We start from the raw sequence: 17,265 nt of genomic DNA on the forward strand, positions 1-17,265 counted from the left end.
TTAAACCGAGACTAGTCTCTAAACCCATAACCATAGAACTTATGAATACAATATAAAAACTAAAATGAGCAGAAGTTAAGCATAGTTAGTAAGCAATAATAAAGTTAGATGGTTAGATAGTTAAATATAAATCAAGGACCATGAAAGTCCTCCATGAAGCCTTGCCTTACGAGGCCCGACACTTCACCGGCCGAGACCGGAGAAATGACCACCAAAGGTAACAAGGGGTGTATATTATATATATGTTGTGCCATAAGTTACAAGTATTAATTAAGACTAATTAAAATGCAAAACTTGAGCAGTTTGACTTTTGAAAGTCAAATCTTCAATTTGAGTGAGAAAATAAAATATGAGCAGGGATGGATATAGGAGAGGGTCTTGTATTTATAAGACAAGGTTTGGAGGGTTAAACAAGAGGTTTTGTGCATATAAACCGGGTTTTGGATAAAGGAACCAACAGAAAACACATTCTGCAGCTTCTGGTCTGCTAGCCTTCGCGATACGCGACCAAGGAGGGTGTCCCCCATCGCGTGGCGCGATGGGGTGGTCGGCAGGTGATTTCCAACTTTGAAACTTGGCAAAAATGGTCCTGAAGTTCGTTTTAAGCGTTTTTTAAAGCGTTTTGAGGACCGAAAAAGATGTTTTTGAGACCCAACAAGTGTAAAACAAATATGAAACATAAAATCCACCATTTAGAATATATCGAGGGTTTCGGTTTACAAAACACGCCGGTTTACATAATAACATTGCTGGTCTAACTGCGACCCTATAAACTTTTCACTTTAGTTTAGTTGGGAATCTCTTGTCGCACAATATACTTGTAGCTGCTCTCCATCTACACCATCCTACATGGACTCTGTGGGCCACAACAGTGTCTAATTCCCTATTGCTCTGAATAAATGATCCTAGATACTTGAACTTCGTTACCTGTGGGACCACTTGCCCTTCACATTAGTGTAACGTTAGTTTACTCGTAACCATCTTTCAACCTTGAAAATGTGTATCATTTACCACAATCCATCTTTCAACCATTTATTAAAAACTAAATAAATTAAATTCTACTAACATAATATAATTTTAAAATAACATTCTATTAATTTCAATGAAAAAAAATAAATATTAAAAACACAAAGTAAAGATTAATTTAAAAAAAAATAAATAAGAAGTAACATTAAAGATTAAAAATAATTTAACTCTCAAGTTGTGTACGTAAGTCGGTATTCCAAATATGATCGGTAAATGTGTTTCTATGTTATATAGTGCACTTGTAGGTCTCGTGAATGGATCTAACAACAAAGTTAGTAGAATTTAAAAATCAATATGTAACATCGGAGAGCGAAAATCAATATGTAACATTGGTGAGCGAAAATCACAAATGCTACACGATGGTAAAGAAACCGTTGAGAGAAAAGGTAGTATAGGTAGAGAGAGAATGAAAAAGAAAAGGTATGGGTGTATAATGGGATATTTATACCCTGTGCACCTAGGTTATTTACTTGGGCCTCATGGTAGTTTATGGCTTTAGGCCTAGTACAACAAGCTAAACGAAAGCAAATCAACAAATACTTGATAAATCCATCTAATACATTAGCTTATTACCGTGTATAAAGAAAACGAGGCATAACAGTCTTCCTATAGGCTTTTGTATAGATGGTTGCTTCAGTCTATAGTTTCATGCTTCAGTCCGTCTCATAATCGTATGAGATGCTTCCATCAAACAGTTGATTCTAAATGATCAATAAATCAATCATACACAGTGGAATCCCACCAATAGAAAGGCTATAAGTAGGGTTTGGGGAGGGTCGTACTGGATACGGGAGCTCCGCTAAGTGTTCCGGTCGGTGGAGTGACTCTCGGACGAATTTTCAATGTCCTTGGGGGATGCAGGCACACCGTACCTCTATTTAATGAGATAGAGAGGTGGCTTCTAGAGAGACCCTAAGCTCTAATAAACATATGTATGAGGGAATATAAGAGGAAATCAAAGTTCGACAGTAATATAAATAATAATAGCACGTAGTAAAAATACTAATACTACTACATAAAAATATATAATATATGAAAAGAAAATAACATAATTATGTGTGATCAAAATAAGGTAAAGAGAAGCCATTTAATTATTTGTCTTCAAGAATTCCTATCCTCAACCATCTCTTTCTCAGAGAGGTTTAGATCTAGCAAATCATGTCTAATCCTCTCATCCCAAGTCAATTTAGGTCGGCCTCTACCCCTCATCCCCTCTATATTAATGTTTTCTACAGACCTAATATGATTCGTCGTTTGTCTTCTCTTCACATGTCCAAACCATCTCAATCTCCACTCTCTTATCTTGTCGGATATGTGCTATTATTCGGTCTAACATTGTGTGTTCACAAATCCAGAGTAGCATTCTCATCACTGCTACCTCCATCTTCCACACATGTTCCTTCTTAATGGCCAAACAATTTGTTCCATATAACATTGCATGTCTAACTGCGACCCTATAAACTTTTCACTTTAGTTTAGTTGGGAATCTCTTGTCGCACAATATACCTGTAGCTGCTCTCCATCTACACCATCCTACATGGACTCTGTGGGCCACAACAGTGTCTAATTCCCTATTGCTCTGAACAAATGATCCTAGATACTTGAACTTCGTTACCTGTGGGACCACTTGCCCTTCATTGGTGATCCGGACATCCTCATTATCAATTACCCCACCAAAATCACAGTGGAGGTACTCCGTCTTGGAGCAACTAATCCACTCCTCTAGCCTCATGTTTAGATCTGGTTTTCTCTTGGCAAGTAACACAATAACGACTGCGAACATCATGCACCACGGGAGTGTCTCCTGAATTAACTTTGACAACTCATCTAAGAATACTGAAAAAAATAAACGGACTCAAAGCTGAGCCCTGGTGAAGGCCTACCTCTACGGGGAAGAAATCAGTATCCCCATGGGCGCACTAACACTTGTTGCACTCCTGATATACTTATTCATAATTATCTCTATATATTTCCTCGGGAACCCTCTACTCTCCAGGAATTCCCAAAGCACTTGGCGTGGCACACTTTTTGCACTCCTCGAATACATATCATTTAGTTAATTCTAAATGATGCGATCATCAAACCAGTTGAATTTGTTGTTGATGCCGGTGTAACGAAAATCGAGGTATGGATAGGTGTCATGCTCACCCAGCCGAAGAAGTCCGTGCTTATCAAAGAACCGTAGCTCGGCTCGAACGTTGTGGTACACAACAACGTCACCGTTCAGCATCTCATCATAAAAAACATCTCTATGAACAATGATATTACCATCAATTGGCATCTTGTATTTCCAGATGTCATTTCAATCAGCTGTCCGGTGAGCTTGTTTATCTCTATGGGGTGAGCCAAGCTCTTTCCTTCATTGACTTTATAATCCTCAAACCCCTTCTTGGCTTGCATTTTGATTTTTCTATTTTCCAACATGCAAACCGCAAGGCTTTGTTCTTTTGTCGGGTAAAGTAGTTCAGATCCAATTCTAACAACATATGCATCTCATGGTGGAGAAGATAAGTGATATCGCCGTTTTCTCTTCAAATCACCCACCGTTCATTGACATGTTCCCTTTGAATAAAGCTGAAATCATGGTAGGGATCATTTCAGTCTCAGTTTCTACACCAATCATTAACGCCAATGAACTTCGTCTTCCTGACAGGATGTCTATTAATAGTGGATGTAACTCTTGAGACATCAGGCTTGGAAGGTGCCTGAGAAGGACCGACCGTGACAGCAATGGGCTAATCTGAACAATCGACCTTATACAACAGATCAACACTTCCCTCAATAGGATATAGAGGTCCCGAAAACAGGTTGTGTTCAATACCCTTGAACTGCTCTTCAACCATTTTCTCCATGTCTTGGCTTTCCTTGAGACGTTCAGGATCAGCAACCTGCACCTCAACATTATTAGTGGCAGTTTCACCCCTTGGTTCCTAACACCGGTAGCATCATCACAACCACCATCATTATCGCCATCATATTCATCATAAGAATCGTGCACATCATCATCGCCATTATCATCATGTTCATCAACATCACTATGAGACTCATCACTATCTAACTCCTCTTTTTCTACCACCCCAGTATTCTGTGTTGCAATACCATACGTGCTAGCACCTGGAACACCACCTTCAACAATTTTAAGAGCATTATCATTTAAAACCTCCTCTCGACTATCCCAATGGTTAAAGAACCTAGACAGCATCTTCTTCAACCCTTCCACATCTTCACTCCCAAGATCAATCAAATCACAAGCACCATTGTATTTGCCTTCATTCTGCTTGTTGATTATTCGCTGCTTGGAATTTGGCTGCTTTAATTGTACAATCTCTGCCTATAGATCATCAATGATTTTCTTTCGATCAACCATCTTTTTTTTGAAGCACTTCAATTTTGGTTTTGAGTTGTTTGATCGTGCCTTTGTCGACTCATCTTTTAGCTTCAAGACTTTCAATATTTTATGTTCTTGATCATCTTTAAATTATGCTCCAACCTCTTTCGGTGGATTCTTCAAGAGAAGTCAACCTCCTCAACACTGGGACTTATAATATTCAGAGATTTCACACGTGGCACTAGACACTAGATTTTTGGAAAGGACCGCTAGAGTAGATGTGGTTGGAGGGGTTTCATATTGAGTATTGGTCAAGGTTAGTCAAGTGGGAGAAACTACGAGTGATGTGTAGGTTAGGATTGGTAAGTCTTGATTGAGTTGGCTGGGTGGTAGTTGTAATCGCTGGAATGGTTCGGATAAGTGTAAAGGTGGGAATAGGAATAGTGATGGAGGGGAAAGGTAAAGTGGTATATTGGATGGGTCATATGGTGGTAGAGGTAGCTGTGGGTCCTTTATCTGAGGAAGGAGGTGTTCTAAAAGGTTGGTTGGGCATCTAGATTGAGGTAGGAGGAGGTAAGGTCGTGGTTTAGGAAGGTTCAGAAGTTTGAGGTGGTGGAGATGTATGTGGAATAAGGAGAAAGGAGGGGGGAGAGCTAGGTGAAGGTGAGTGTGGAGGAGTTATGGATTTGGTCTTGGTTCTTTTTTGCTGGCTTGGTTTCTTTGGCTGGTTTAATTTACTTATTTTTCAACTAGGCTTTAGTTCGCTTCATTGTCTTGGGAAAAGAAACGTGTGGATACGGCTGGGTGGTGGTGGTGATGAAAGGAAGGGTGGATTAAGGATGGGATGATGTTGTAGTTGTCAATGGCGGCTGACTTTCAGCAACTGTTGTCTTGAGCTTTATTCTCAATTTCTTGGAGGGTTCACCAACCTTCTTTGTTTTCTTTAGGGTTGCTCGGGTGAAGCGCTCAACCTTGAGGAACAACACTAACATAGCGTCATGGTTTTCCTCTTTCGTTTAGGGGCATCGGTGGTCTTCGTAGCCAGGGTTGTTCTAGTCATGCCTCATTTCCTTCCAACTCAGTAGCTTCTAACTCATCATCATCATCACCATGTTCATATTCCTAAATCAGAGGCTCAGTCTTCACAAATCTCCAGAAATTTTGCTATGGATTCTTACTCGAGTACTTGTATGCTTTCTTGTGTTTTGGCTTCAAGAACGAGTCAAACAAACCATTTTAAATGTTCCTAGCATGATAGGGCTCGCTAGGAACAATCTCTTCACCATCTTCATCCACTTCGACCTCATCAACTAGTCGAGTAACTTCAGGAACATCCTCATCCAAGATTAACTCAAAGAATCATGGAGAGTCCACTTGTTAGTCTGACCAGAATATGTATGTATAATGTTTAATATGAATTGAGAGAATTTCATATCAACGTTTTTAATCAAGCATATCCGAAAATCAAACCAGACGAGACACATGCTATTTAATCCCCCCCTCCCCCCTTAAATCAGTCAAACGCCGGATGATGATGAGGGCAAGGTACTTCCAATAAAGAGGCAGGTACTTCTTCAAACATCCCCTAATCTGTATCATATATTCCCCATGGTTACTATTGTTGTTAGGGAATCCTTGATCTACAACATCCTCCTTCTTTAACTTATTTACTATTGTGGTTGGAGAGTCCTTGATCTACTGCACACTTCTAACATCCTCCTCGGCAATTACACTATGTTTATCTGCAACCTTTGTCCTGATCACAAGATTTCCATATATATATTTTGATTGCTTAGTGTTAGCCCAAAACTCTTCTGCCTAGCAAAAGTGAATCTCTAGATTGGCCGTGATAGCATAAGACAAGTGACAATCTGTAGGGCTAATATTCTATACTATTATTAAAATTGTGTACGCCTTTTTATTTGCTTATAGTTAGTGTATTACGAACTTAGTACGTTTATTTTGTATGAGAAATATAAAAGTTGGAGAAATGGGGACTTATAAAAGGGTCACTTTACCCATTTCTCCATAACATCTCAAGGAAATAAAATAAACTTTCTCTCACGTGTTTGATCTTTCTCTCTTTTGTTTGAAACTAAGATCTGAGATCCGAGTGTTGCTATTGATTCCGCTAACTAACAACACGGATTGATCCAAGTCAAGTTGTGAGATCCATCTAGAGGACCTACAATTGGTCTAAGAGCTTTCGACACAACTTTTTGTGGTTTTCAGATCATACTTTTGGGTTTTTATCTTAGTTTTTGTTGGATTTGAGGTTGTTTTTGGTTTATTAACTTCTTTTGGAGTATCTTCACGAAAATCATCATATATGTGTTTTTGCAGTGTTGTATCCGGTTCATATTCGGTTGAAAAACTCATATCTAGGCTGATTTATTGGCTTTTAGACTAAGGTCTTTTTGACTTTATTGCTAGTTTAGGAGTTATCTTAAAAAAAGTCGATTAGAATTTTTTTGGTGGGAAAAAAGTTCGAATCGAAAAAAAAGTAAATAATTCGATTAGATTTTTTTGGCAGGAAAAAAAGCCGATCAGAATTCTTTTGGCAAAAAAAATCGATTAGAATATTTTGGCGTGAAAAAAGTCGATCATCGCAAATAAAAATCTAATTGAACAAAAAATATAGTCGTTTTTTAGTCAAATAAATAATCTATTTGAGTCCAAATATTTTTTATTCTATTTTGACTCGAATTTAAAAAAATGTCTTACTATCCTGAGCTTGAAGGATATCTGAATATGAGGAAAAATCGAACGGAAATGTTAAAAGTAGAATTCAACATGTTTAATCATATTAAAGTAGAATCAATTTCCTCGCTTATCGACAGATTTGAGTAACTCATCACAAAAATGAGAAGTGTCGTTATCATCAATGATTTGTCTAAGATCAACATGAAGTTGTTGGATTCATTGCCTTACACATGGTACATCAGTGAGGCTACCATCAAGAGAACCACAAACCTAAATACCATAATACTCTCAGAGTTGACTTCTATCATCAAGTCTTTATAAATGGATGACAAGCTCCGAATATACATTTATTCCAAAGAAGACAAAGTTGGGGCAAGTTCTGCAGGTAGTAGTCAAGCAAGTCTTATCATTCTTGAGTGTGCTGCATGTGGAAGCAATCAAGATAGTCTTATCCTTCCCGAGGTACACACACATTTATTCTCTCAAGCATGTATAAAGTTAGAACGATGAATACAAAAATGCTGAAAATGGTTTGAAATGGCGCCTGATAAACAGAATGGGGTCATTGGGACACTGATAAATACTATAGTCCCTAAACTGTTCAATAACAACTACACTAGCCTACCCCATTTTAGTTTCAATACCCCACCAAGGACGAAATGGTCTATAGAGTTGATCATGTCCCAAAACCAAATATATTTGTTCCTCTGCTTTCGAAGACTGTTCATCCAATCCCGATGCCTGCTAGTTCTAGTAGTGGTGTATCTTGTTCAGCAGGTTGTGTAGAAGAGAGCGGGTGGTGGAAACGGACTTGAGTTATGATTGTGAAACTGTTTATGATGAAACTTGTGTTGTAAATTGTGTCAATGACAAAAGGCCTGTTGAGGTGAACATATCAAGTTGTTCATCATCAAGTTGTAAGCCTGAGGATAATTCAAGTAAAAGCATAATTTTTGAAATTGAGAAAGCTAATAATTCATGTAAATATGTTCCACCAAGTAAACGATCATTTTCTCCAACAACAAATCAATTAAAGAATCCTCATTCGCACAACTACTATGGTCATTATCAACAAAATTATGTTGATTCTTACTATATAAATGACTTTGTGGTTATGGATCTAAAAATTTTTATAATCATGTTTCTTTCCATGGATCACCTTTCCTACCACATCAACAATTATAGTACTGATAATTTCTATGATGCTCCTAGGAGAAAGTGTTGTTTTGTTTGTAGTCATTTGTTTCACCTTGCAAGACATTGCAATCACCAGTTCAAGCAACAAACTGATATTTAAAGACGGCTTAGTTAGTCACCAAATAGAGCTTTTAGTAGCCTAGATTCAAGGACTGATCAAGCTGATAGTGAACCCAGTGAAGTGGATGTGAGATACAAAGTTAATATAACGCAAAAACAAAAATTTTTGGAAAACTAAAAAGGATAAAATAAAAAAGGATCCCAAGACTACAAAGTTTGAAAATTCATAAAAACGAGTTTTAACATCAAGAAAAGAAAAGTCCAAAATTGGCAAAACCAAGGAACAAGTTTTTGCTTGGATTACTAATGACTATTCTTCATCAAGTGAGGCTTCAACAATAAATAAATTGTTTTATGGAAATAAAATCAAGTTTAATCTGTTTATGGTTGACCTGAGACAAAAATGTCTCGGGAACCAATGTCCATTTAAACGATTAGTGCATGTAAGGTCAATCACGGAGGACTATCAATAGTATTAGGTACATAGATAGTGGTTGCACCCGGCATATAATGGGAGACGAACCCTTGCTGTATATTTTATGCTAAACCTTTCGATAGCGGATTCGAGTATTTCAAAAACGACATGGGAAAACTTCAAGGAATAGGAAATATTTCATATGGTACTTTGTGCTTCAGCAACGTCAACCATGTTCAAATGGCTCAACCACAACTTGTCAAGCGTTTCTTAAACTCAACTCGCCTAACTACTTCTCTCAAGTGATAGATTCAACATCAGCTACTAAGTGTCGGTTTGAATCTTTTAAACTTTGTTATACAATGTTATAACGCATGCTTAAGATAGTCCATCTGAGAATAGTTTTGTTGATCTCTTCACTAAAGCCATCGATCTTGCCCGATTCGAATTTCATGTCGAATCGCTCGCATGATCAATTTTAAATAAAACAACTGAATATATATTTTTGTATGTAAATTAATTAATATTTTTCAAATATGTCACATTTTTAGAGGGAGGAAATGAGTTAAGTTTAACTCGCCAAAAATACTTTTAGTTTGTCTTAAGAAAAACAAAAAGAGTCACTTGACTTGCCAAAAGGATTTTATACTCCCTTTAAGAAAATCAGAAGAAGTTTCATAAAGATATTCTCTCGTTTAGAGGGAGCTCCTACTTAGAGGAAGTCGAATATTTTAAAGTTTATAAAAACTTTAAATTGATCGGACCTATGAAAAATGATATGAAATTATCTTTAATGATCCTAACACATGAATATTTTAGATCAAAAGCTAGCAAGATCATTTTTTGATGTCTGGATAGGCTTGACAAATGAGTAAGTGTCATAGTGATATAATATAAGTTATACGCCTATGCTAGTGGGTTTACATATAAGAAGCAGTTACGTGACTCCACGTTAAGTCATATCGATAAAAGAAAAAAATTATTAGTTAGTCATGCATGAGCCCGTTAGTGATTGATCACCAGAAAATTATTTTTGCTTTAAATACAAATATTGAAAATCAAAATGATAAAACAGGAAACTGCAAAGTGCTTAAAAAAATCAAAATTCAACACAAAAAATGTTGAAAATTCTCAACACAAAATGTTGATAATTAACAAACAAAAAGGGGTATATTATAAACACGTATATTGGGGCTAACAAGTAAGTCCTAAACACTTTATATAAAGACATGTAAGTCCGAACATGGAAAGCAAGTCTATGGTTCAACTTTTATTGTTTGAAAAAGTTTGAAAAATTTTAACTAAGTTTAAAATTTTTTGATCAATCATTAGGGGTCTGTGTCAATTAGGGGTGAACAGGTAAACACAAACAATGCCCGAGGTATGATGAAGTCAGTAACTTTTCAGATTAAATAGGGACAACATAAGTTTTGTGCTTAATACATACCTTAACATATCACACTGACATCCAAATACTTGTTACGTTTAATGTAGACCAAAAATATCTACAATCGACTTTGGATTCTAGGCATAGTAACATCCAAATTGAAGTGTGATCTAGGAAATTAACGATCATTATGATTCCATGTTGTGATATTTCTCGCAAAAATATTAATGTCATTACAAAATTTTATAAATATTATTGTTATATATATAATATTAATTTCATCTTTACTCCTATCTTTTTCAAATTTTTTGTTTTATTTTATGTTTCAACTTCAAAATTTTGTGTATATATATTCGTAATATTATAATATATGTAAATGCCAAAAAAATTTTAAGATTTTATTATGTCTGTACCTATTTTGTTAAATCTTTGTTTTATTTAAAATCATGTCTTTTGTTGTCAAGGTCGTTTATGCAAAGCTCGTTGGAAACCTGGGACTTAAACAAATCCTTTACAAGTTGACGGGACATGTTTTGAAAAAGGCAAGTCTTCTTTCACCCTCGATAGGGTTTGTGAAAGAATTTTATTCGTTATAAGCTTTGTGTAGTTATACATGGAAACGTAGATCAAGATGAAGTCTGCTGGGCTAAAAGACTTGAGTTGTAGATGCTGAAGCGCTTAAAAGATAACGAGAAAGTGAAAGTTAGTGGTTGAACCTAAAAATAATCTGATCATTAGTAGAAGAAAGTAGTCGTCTCAAGAAAGTCAACCAAAGAAAATTAGATGTCGAGCCTCCCGCATATGATGTTTCAAAAAATTTTTGTTGCCGATCCATCCTAGAAAATAAGATTGAAATTCAAGTTTACAAGAATGGAAAATAAAGAATTGTCAAATATTCAATCTCGTCCAAGCCCTAGGATCAAGACAAGTACTATATTTCAAGAAATAAAGACGAAGGAAAGAACTTGACGAAGGTCCTCGAGATACTCAATCCTCCACGAAGATTGTAGGGCTAATATTATATATTATTATTAGATTGTGTATGTATTTCTATTTTTTTATATTCGGTGTATTACGTACCCAGTACATTTATTTTGTACGAACGAAATATAGTAAAGGGTCACTTTACCCATTTCTCCATAACACCTCAAGGAAATAAAATAAATTTTGTCTCACCAAACACTCCATCTTTCATTCTTTTATTTGAAACTAAGTTACGAGATCCAAGTGTTGTTAATGAGTTCCGCTAACTAATAACATGGATTGATTCGAGTAAAGTTGTAAGATCCATTTAGAGAACCTACACAATCTCGTAGCCCGTAACCATAGAAATAAACAGCTTGTGACGGGGCTTAGTGGGCAAGTCTAGTGGTGCTGACATGTTGCGAGTCAGCACCCAAGTTGAAAACTCCCAAACACATAATTTTCAAATGAGACCAAACTCGCAATTTGAAAACCTTTATCTCGCAAAATGCACGCATATATATCTAAATTTACAATAGTGGTTAAATCGCAAATAACTGTTCTTTAAGATCATAGACTTCGCAAAGTTAAATTTGCGAATTGACGGTTGCAAGATAAACCCATTTGCAAGAAAATAATTTTGCGACAAAAACTCCCATTGCGAAATAGAATACAATCATGTTGCGAATTTGCCCATTGTTGCAAGTTACATCATGATTGCGAGATATATATAATTGAAGAAATATATGTTTTGGAAGATAAATAGTGTTCTGAGATTAATTGTGATTGCGAGATACGTGAATTGCAAGTTGATCAGTTGCGAGATAAAATTTCATTGCGAGAAGGTACATGGATGCGAGACTGATTTTAATTGCATGATCTATATTGCGAATTGGAGAATATCCAATTTTCAAGTTGGATCAGAACAACAAAAACAGTTTGCGTGAAGGAAATTTTTTGTTAGTTAGACAATGAATGCAAGTTGAACCAAAGGTAATTTTTTGATCAATCTCTATATGTCATCTCACAACAAATATCTAATTTCCATTTCGACGAGGCTCCTAAATTCACATATACATGCAAACAAGTCCAGACAGGTTAAAAAACAATCCAAATTCACACACTCTATATAATTTCAAACTCGGTTCCAAACACTTAACGAACATTGCACGACTGATCTTTTCAAATAGAAAACCAATTTTGAAAGAAAATAAAAAAGATTAAACAATATTGAATATTGAAATATAGTAAAAATAAAAAAAATAGAAATAAACATAAAAATCTTTTGGTCATTTTTTTTAACCTTTTTGACAGTATTTAAAATTTAAATATTTACACTTTTTTTGAGCTCCTGATTCTAAGAGTTATGCATATACGTGAGCTACTGATACCAATTGCAGGTCTCGTGAATACTAGTTGTATGCAAATACCAATTATAGGTCTCGTGAATAGATCCAACAACAAAGTTTGGATCAATTCGTAACACCGGTGAGCGAAAATCACCAATGCTACTCGGATATCAGATCAAGAATGGTAAAGAAATCGTAGAGAAGAAAGTAGTAGAACTAAAGAGAGAGAATGAACGAGCAAAGGTTATGGTGCATAGGTGTATAATGTGCTATTTATACCCACATGCACCTAAGTTATTTACTTGGACCCCATGGGTCTGCCCAAATGGCCTGCAATTACATAGACTAATGGCCTTATGCCCGTTACAACAAGTTAAACGAAAGCAAGTAAACAAATACATGAAAATTCTATCTAATTCATAAGCCTATTACAATGAATAAACAAAGCGAGGCCTAACAACACTAATGAAATGTTATTGGCCACATTGTCGTTGGAGGATCACAGAGATATTGCCATTCCCTCATCCTTTATGATTATATTTTGTAAAATGATACGACTAGAAATTAACCGAGACAAATTGGATTAAAATTTGTATGTAACTTTTCAAGTATGAACGATTCGGTAACCCGCTCTGATACCAATTGTGAAAATTGAGTCCCGGTGCGGAAGCGTGTCGAACGGTGATAAACGTGCTCGGATCTTGGATCGATCTACAACATGTATTCACTCTTGAAAGATCTATGGACGGATCTGGAGAGTTCCATTCAATTAACAATCCATAATAGGATGAACAAATGCAATCGAAACACTACAGATAGATTTAGTAGTGTGATTCCATTAGCTGAATGATTCACATGAAAAACACTCATACATACATACATACATACATACATACATACATACATACATAATCAGAAACGCGCAGCCACCCGCGGAGAGCTCTTCCCCTGGCCAAACTGTCTTATTAAAACACATAAAATGAAACACATGACCTAATCATCTATTTTTAGTGGTCTTGTTCCTTAATATTCACTCCATCCCCTTCTTGGATAAGACCAATAAAATAATATAAAACTCCTTTAGTTCACCCAAAACCGTCATCAACTACTCGTTATTTTTCCTTGTCGACTTGAAATTATTATTAATATTTATTATCTACGAGTAATGAATCGATGCGTTGTCTAAAATATAAAACCCAACACACACACATACACACACACACACAAATTTAAATGTAAATTTCTCAATTTTGACAAAATTTGAAAAAAAGCGATTAATCGGCCACGTACAAGTCGATGTAGTATGGACTAGCGATCAATCAACGTCTAATGGGAATTTTGACAACCATGTGTGAATATAATAAAATAATTCGCCATTTTGCTTTCAAAAACCAAAAGCCAACTAAACGTCTTTTCTTGCCACTTTTTATGCCTTTGCAAACCTTAAGGGTTGTTTTTCGATCTATTAAATGTATTTTTTTAGGAACACCACCCAAGCAGGGTATATACCACCTGCTAGATAGTAACCTAATTTAAAATGGTTCTCATTCACATCAAATGGACACATGGTCTCATTCCATGCATTTGCTCGTGGAATAATGGCGAGTGGTATAGGGCGTTTAGATCGTTATTCGATCCGACGGAAAAAAACAAATGCATTTCAAAACAATTAATATCTTGCTTCGCAATCTCTTCGAGAGCTATCATTGCGTACTTGTGATCTCCTCACATGACCTGGACTCGCCACTCCATTGAACAATGCTGCCATCTCCGGCGTGTACAATGAACGCTTCCTATCATCGCTGGAGCTACATGGATTCTTCATGAGCATCATATAAAGGTTCTAAGTCGTGGAATGGTTGGTCTAAGCAGATATTCTTATCCGTATAATGAATAATACCATCAAAAAAGAGTATTGTAAAGCACACTTTCTTTCATACATAGCTAGTATCTCATCGAAAGGGTCACTGATGTTTTTACTTTTATGTAAAGAAGCTAAATTGTCGCATTATCTGATAAAGATACATCACTATCAGCTAGATACCAAAAACATATTAGCGTGGGGGAGTATCCATCCATTACCTAATCATCTTTCTCCTTTTCTCTCTTTTATATCCTTGTAACATTATTTTACACTTAAACTATCTTTCAACCTTGAATATGCGTATCATTTACAACAATCCATCTTTAAACCATTTTTTAAAAATAAATTAACTAAATTCATTTAACATATTATAAAATTAAATAACATCCTACTAATTTCAATTGCAAAAAATAAAAATTATAATAAAAAAACACAAAGTAAATATTAAAATTTTAAAAATAAGAATTAAAGTAACATTAAAAATAAAAATTATTAAACTCTCTTTGTAGCAAGTCAGTATTCCAGATATACCTGGTAAGATTAAATCACAAAGGCAAATGTGTTTCTATGTTATATAATGCCTTAATGAAATGTTGATCGACCACATTGTTGTTTGGAGGATCCTTTGACTATATTTTGTAAAATGATACGATAAGCGATATTTAATACGGGATATATTAATCGGAAATTTGTATGAAACTTTTCATATATATATATATATATACACACACTAGTAAAAGAGCCCCGCGCTTAGCGGCGGATATCCCAACGTATTTTGGAAATTATTGATAAGTGAAACAAACAACATAGAAAGATTGGTATTTTTCAAGTAAAAGGCCACTTAATTTGAGTCAAATTATTTGAATTTTAATTAAGGCCAATTTCACATATGTTAATAAGTTAATTACAAATTTTTGTTTAAGTGAACTACTAAATAGTCAATAACAAATAAGAAGTAAACATTGCAGGCAAACTACTGAAGTATATATATATTTTTGACAAGTGAAAGAAAGAACAACTTCAATTTGGTAGTTTTAGCCGCAATAGTTTGATAAGACAGGCATTTATTCATAAGTAGTTTGCTTCTATCCTAAATAAACAAACCATTTCTTCATTAGTTATTCAAATGTAAAGAATTTGTCATAGATGGTGAATAATTGACCGTATGTTGTGGCACTTTACCGGCTGCCGCGAGCTAGTGGCGTGAGCCACCCTGCATTGCGAATACTGCACCTGGACATTGTGGCACTTCACCGGCTGCCGTGAGCTGACCCCAACCCACCCATTTTGCCATGACATGAACCCCATAAGAAATTTGCAAGTTGTGGTAAATTTCAAGTCAAACTCGCGAAAACATTCATCTAAACATGTCGTGCTAAGTTGGCCAATACAACTCCTCCTTTTTAGTTCTTTTCTTAAAAAAATGTTTTTTTTCCTCAAAAGTTAAACTGATTAGTATTTTGTCTTAAAGTTTAAAGTTAACAGAATCTGACATAATACTTCAAACTATAATAATATATATATTACATAAACTTCCAATTTTGTAGTAAACTTGTAATAATTTAGTATTAACACATAAAAAACAAAGATATTAAAACAAATTGGATTAAATAAGTCGTGTTTGTTCCAACCCTCGAATATTTGTGTTGTGTTTTCATACGTCTGACATGGTTTTCCGGTTCGTGAGTGGCCCTGCTAACACGACGGGTTTAGCAGGCCTAATATAATGCATATTGATGTTGTGTGGAGCCGAGAGTCTCTCCGGAAACAACATCCCTATCCCTAGGGAATAGGGGTAAACACTTGCCTACATCCCACCTCACGCCTTACAAATAGATTCACCATGGGTAGATATACTGCGTATAATTGGGTGTTGATGCTAATTATCTTGATCATATCATAATTACAAAAAAATACACTTTTGACCAAAAGAATTCAAAAGGGTGTATGAGAAAGACCTGTGCAGTAGCAGATCTTTTAGCATCCAAAAAGTGGCCATAAATGCCGTATAATATCTGTTTTTTCAGCTTCTGAAACCGTAGGTCGTACATTGTCACAATTGGACCGCAAGAGTGTATCGGTAATGAGTGGCATATTTCCAGGCTTGTGAGCTTCTTTGCTGTTTAAAAGATCGTGAACGTCGCCAGCTGTGCATCCGATAACAGAGCTTGAAGATTCGCTCCACTAAATCCTTCCGTCTTTTGAGCTATTGCTTCTAAATTCACATCTTTAGCCAACGGTAACTGATATTCAAAAGGTTGAAAATGAGATCATGCATCTTTAATGCAGGCGTGAATTTCTAACACGACACGAACCTAACACAAAATTCATGGATTTGGATTTGGTATAAACGGGTTTGAGTCAGCCTGAAAGCCCGTTTACCAAAACAGATCGTGTCCGGGCAACTGGCAGAAAATCGCAAGAAAAGTAGGCGATCTAATCTACCAGGTCACAACAGTGCAGCATTTATTAGTTCGGTCTACTGTAAATCCAAAAAAAGTTTCACATGTTACGAATCAGAGAATGAAATTAAAATATTAAAATCAAGCCCTTTTTTTTTATTTTGAAAATCAAGATTACTATATTTGGGTAATAGTTTTGTATTTTGCTAATAGAATTGATTTTTTGTGAACAAAAACAGTTCTTATTGAATTTGATGTTTAAAAAGTCAGCCTTTTAATGTTTGAAAGTAAAAGTTGATCCCAGATATAAGAAAAAGAGAGAATCAAAGAATATTACTAACCTTGTGGCAGTAAAAACAAATACTCCAGTTAAATCCTAAAACCTCGGCACCGTCTAGAGACATTTGATACAAACATCATTTAGTATAATATAATGGTCAAAAAGCAGCATGAAGACCACAAATTGAGTTGTCAAAAATAATACACTAACTTGATTAACAACTCAATCTGAATTTTTTTTTAATTATAATCCAATTTTCTTATTGGCTCCTTTTATATTTCATAGAAACAT

This window comes from Bidens hawaiensis, unplaced genomic scaffold, assembly GCF_021521415.1.
Source record: "Bidens hawaiensis isolate Kalapana, Puna unplaced genomic scaffold, B.hawaiensis_p1.1 tig00004868_1, whole genome shotgun sequence".
NCBI lineage: Eukaryota > Viridiplantae > Streptophyta > Magnoliopsida > Asterales > Asteraceae > Bidens > Bidens hawaiensis.